This window comes from Mesitornis unicolor, unplaced genomic scaffold (assembly GCF_000695765.1).
Source record: "Mesitornis unicolor isolate BGI_N332 unplaced genomic scaffold, ASM69576v1 scaffold7899, whole genome shotgun sequence".
Classification (NCBI taxonomy): Eukaryota; Metazoa; Chordata; class Aves; order Mesitornithiformes; family Mesitornithidae; genus Mesitornis; species Mesitornis unicolor.
Genome location: NW_010207973.1, coordinates 2879 through 8127, shown reverse-complemented (window position 1 = coordinate 8127; position 5249 = coordinate 2879).

Here is a 5249-nt window from a genome sequence, read left to right as displayed (position 1 = left end):
CTGTAAAGATGCAAATACTAGTTTAAATTCTCAAAAACTCTAGCTAATTGTCTAAACTATGTGTCTACATGATGCACAAAAAATATGGCGTTTCACTTAGAGAGGTTATGAACATTCAATCAATCTTATTGTGGAGTCCTGAGTATTTCGGCTTTTTGTAATTTTGACCACTTCTAACCATGTTTCCACAGTGTGGACTTAAGGAGTTTTCAGGCAATCACTTCTAATTTTTTGGCTTCAATTTATATTTTCTTAAATACTCATGTTTATCTTGGATAACAGCAGGAAAATTATTTGCAAATGCTTCTAAGAATAAATTCTGTGAATTTTTTATTTTATATAGATGTTTCAATTACATTGTAATAAATGTTTTTTAAAAGAAACTTTCCATTAAACCCAAACTTGATTTGATCATGAATGCAAGATGTGCTTGTATCATACTTAAGTTATATAATGAAAACATACACTAACAGTAGCAACATAGGGTAGTACAGTAACATTTTCCAAACCAGGTTGTATGCAACAATATAAACAGCACTGAGAAAGTATGCAGTCTTGAGTCTACAGTGGTAAGAGGATACATTTAAATCATTAAGATGGTGTTCCAGAGAAAAAAAACCAAACCAGTTCTCATAATTCAGATAATTATCTAAGACACCCATACAAAGGGAACAAGTGAGGACTTAATTTGCAGTCTTAATTCTGGGATTTCATAAATTTGGAGTGCTTACCTTTGCAATTGCTCCTTTTAGTGGATAATTAATTTAATTATTTTTTATACAAATTAAAATTACAAAATAACTGATAGGTAAAAGGATAACACAATGTATACAGTAAAACACAAAAACCATCTTGTTCCAAAGAGTATAAATTACAGTCAGTAAGAATCCATGCAGTCCTACTCTTACTAAACACTGAGGTAAAACACAACGGCAAAAACTATGACTGAGGACCAAATCCTGGCCATCCAATCCATAAGCAACACATATCCAGTCAGTGGATATGAATTTCTGGGATGAAAAAGTCTTCAAATACAGGGAATTACAACTTTTTGCTGCAGACTACTATTCTTCTCAGCAGCTTATATTTAGGCTTTTTGCTGAAGCATCTTGCTCTTGACTGATACATGTGTCAAAGCAAATAGCATTTAAATTAGGCAGTTCAGGGCCCAATCATGCTGCTTATACCTAGGGGTTTTTTTGTCCCCAGTCTTCAGAAAATAAAGTGACACACTAAATTCCCTTATATGCAGTGCTGTAATAACTATCAGTGCTGAGTGTGATGTGTATTTTTCTGGGTTTTTTTGCTTTTTGGGTTTTTTGGGGTTTTTGGTTTGGTTTTTTTTCCCACCTTCTATTAAACTCTTCCTTGCTTCTTCTGCACTGGGATTGGTACTGACACATGATAATCCTGTTAATAATTAAAATACAGTGAAACATCCTTTCAGGAACATTTTCAGCAAGATGAAAGTGCATACTTGGTGCAGCAGTAGACCAATGAAAAGCTTCAAAATGGTAGTCACAGTACAAATCATGCAAATCCTAAATATACTTATACTGGAGTAAAAATACTCATCTTACAGTGAAACTGGTATTTTCTGTCAAGGATATTTTCTCATATTGTCATGGATAATTTCTGTTGGAATCATCTGACATGCCACTGGGTGAATCCACCTATATTTACATGCCACTGAGTGAATCCACTTATATTTTCCCTATATCAAACTATTTTACAAAATATATTTTTGTATAGCACTGCTAAAATAAAAGAAATTAATACTTATTGCAACATGCATATGCAAATATTGCTTAGTAATATTACAAATAGCAATGTTAAGTAGCACCCTATTTAAATGACTGTTTAAAATGGTGAGGTTTGGGAGAAGCTAGAAAAAAAAACAACCTAGATTCAAAAAAATGTCAACATGAGAGAAATCAGAAGATCCATGTACAATCTGTGTGTGTGCACATACAACCATGTGAATATACGGGGGATTTCCCCATATATTGTATTTAAAAAAAAAGACTCCTGCTAACATGATTCCTGCAGGTGGAAAAGACATAATTGCAAAACAGGTATGTGACTACATTTTGAAAACAAATGGTAGAGTTATATGTGATCAATATTATGAGCTTAAGATTTCAAAGGAAAACTATATAGATTTCTGTATGGGGCTGCTCCTCTGCAGACATAAAAATAAGTGAAAAGGCAGTTGTTCCACAGTTTGGTCAGGTGAAGAATAATGAAAGAGCTGAAATGTAACAGGATACCTGTATGCTGTGCCAGAAAAGTGACACCTTAAGTTTAGTTAAATGTGAAGCCAACTGGGTAGACTGAGGTAAATGAAACAAAGTCCAAACCTTGTGGTCAAAGACAACAAAACGCTTTACAGAAAGTGACAAACACAAGTTAGGAGAAAGAAGAATTAAAAAAGCATCTGGAAAGCTAGTTGTCATCTAGAGATAAACAGATGAAAACTTTCAGAATACAGTCTGCTTTTGGCATCTTAAAGAAAAAAAAAGAGAAAAAAAAAGAATTGCAATGTCCTTCATTATTACTGTTATTTCATATGAATTTTCAAATAATTTTTACTAAGTAGAGCTCAGTAGTGTGTTCAGATTTATTTTACTATCAGGGTAGGAATGGAGAGGGATGAGAACACAAAACAAGATCCTGCCAGTTAAATCTTCCTACAAATCTCCCTGCTTATGCTAAGACCCTTTAATTAGTAGCTTAAGAAAGCAGAACTACAAAAGAACCTTTCACACCTTATTAGGCTGTTCTATTATTAATACTGCTTAAAATTTATACAAATCTCTACATAGGCACAGTGTTCTACAACAAATGAAAGACACTTCTAAATCATGAACTATGGCCTAATTCGTGGAGTGAGTTAATGTGTCTTCAATAATCATATACTATTAGCATTAATATTATCATTAATATTCACCAACAAATGCACATTTTCAGAAACTGCAATCATATCTGCAGACTCAGAGTTTAAACTGATCCTTTATTCACATTTCATTTTGTTTCATATAATGTGGAAATATTGCTTTAGAAAAAGTCACTGATGCCGTGAGACTAAGCAACAACCAGCAATTTCTGGGGATTGTACTGCCCACATCCATTACCATTAAGCCTTAGATTCACACTATCCTCTTACCAGTATAAGTCTTTGGTTGAAAAACACCTTTGATAATGCCACACACATTGTAAAAAACAAACAAAAAAATCCCCAACAAAAATATGTCTTAATTGTGTGTATATTGGCTTTAAATATACACATTAGCCAAATTTATCTCAGAAGTGTCTAAGAGCTATATCTGGTAAGACAAAAGTGAGTAACCTAAGCACTTAAGTACCCTGAAAAAAAGAAAGAGTAAACAAAGCAGTGTGAAACTCCAGTCTACCATGACTCGGCTGCTTCTTAAAACTAGGGGAACATCTGACAACAGCAGAAGTAAAGCCAATCCCCTGTTTAGGCACCTAACTATTTACAAGTCTAGAAAATAACATCTCTCTTTAATGGTCATTTTACATTGTACCTAAAATTGCAGTCTCTGAGAACTCATAAAAAGTGAGGAAAAGTGATTAACTCCCTTGAACCCTTTCCCTTACTCTTCATCCTCCCTAAATTGTTGTACTGAAGGTTCAGCTCAAACAGACTTGTTATTACGGTGGTCTCTGTGATAAAAAAAGGCAGGAGATGCCATACTATCTTGAGAATTGGCAGGAAAATATATCAAGAAATCCTTACAGAAGACAATCTGATAGTTTAGAGCAATAATTTCACAAGAATTCATTACATTAGGATGGTGCTTTTTAGGTCTGACTAATACAGGACAAATACTGAACAAAGCGAAAAATGGCTGATAAGGTACAATGGTGTTAAAATGCACAAGAAGTCCAAGGATCTGGCAGGTAAAGTGGAACTTAGAGATGCAAAAACATTTAACTGTTTTATAGTAGGTATCTCAGAGTGGGAGCAAATGAGAAACTATTTATTTTTAAATTATTTGTATTTACAGAAGTTTGTTCTAGAACCTATCATAAAGCAACAAAATGAACACAGTCCTCCATCAACATAGACAAGAGTGAAGCACATAACCTATCAATCAAACATTTGTCACTGTCAAAATTCAGAGCATTAATAGTAACACTGTCACAAGTGTCTTCATTTAGTCTGTTGTTCTGTTGCTCTATGACCCCTCTCTATTCCAGGAGGGTGATCGGGAAATGAAAGGAGGTCCATGGGTTGAAATGGAAACAGATTAAATAAAAAGTAATCAGAAACTAATATTAATACCAATATTAATATAAAATATACAAAGTTATACTCAGCCCATATAGTGGTCGCAAGCTGTGTGCACCCAGCAGTGATGTCAAACACTGCGAGTGCCACAGCTCCAGCAAGCGCATGACAGTCACAATGAACAGAGGAGTAGGCCTCAGGAGAAGAATAATGGACGAGACACTTTGGGGATACGTACTATTGAGGAAAGAGGGCTGTCCCCAGCAAACTCTCCAATTGATATTGAACGTGATGTTTATGGTGGGGATACTTCTGTTGGCCAGCTTGGGTCAGCTACCCTGGCTTTTTCTTCTCCTGAATTCTGCACCTGTCTAACTAACAACAGCTAAAGACCTTGATCACGAAGGCAACATGTATACCAGGGCTGCCCAAAAACTAAAACAAAGTGCCTTATCAAATTTTTTCCATTGACTTGACGGCTGTAGTCTTCTCAAAAATGCAGCTTTCCTGAATAGAAAATTGATTCTGTGATTCTATTCCAGTGAAATCACGACATCAGGTCAAAATGGTGAACAACTTTTAGGCCTGCAAAAACTAATCACTCTTCTAACATTTCCTTCAAACATCATTATGGACATAAAAAGGAAAAAATAAATTAAATGCTGTTATTTTTTATCAAAATAGCATTTTAATAAATTTTTATTGCTTCTTCCTAAAAGTTAATAACCATAAAAGATGGATATTTTTATAATTTCATTCTAATTCCAAATTTCTACTGAAATATGGCCTGATAGGCCAAACCAAAACCGCTCCCCTCCCTCTTTCTTTTTCTAACTTACTGTTGGCATTCCGTGACATGGAAGTGTAGAAAGAGAATTCCCTTTTCCAATACTTGCTTTTTAAGCATTATGAAGCTATTCAGGATATAGTACTAAAACCATAACTGAAGGCTGGGAACAAATCTCTTCAAGACAATAAAGTGATATGTATTTTT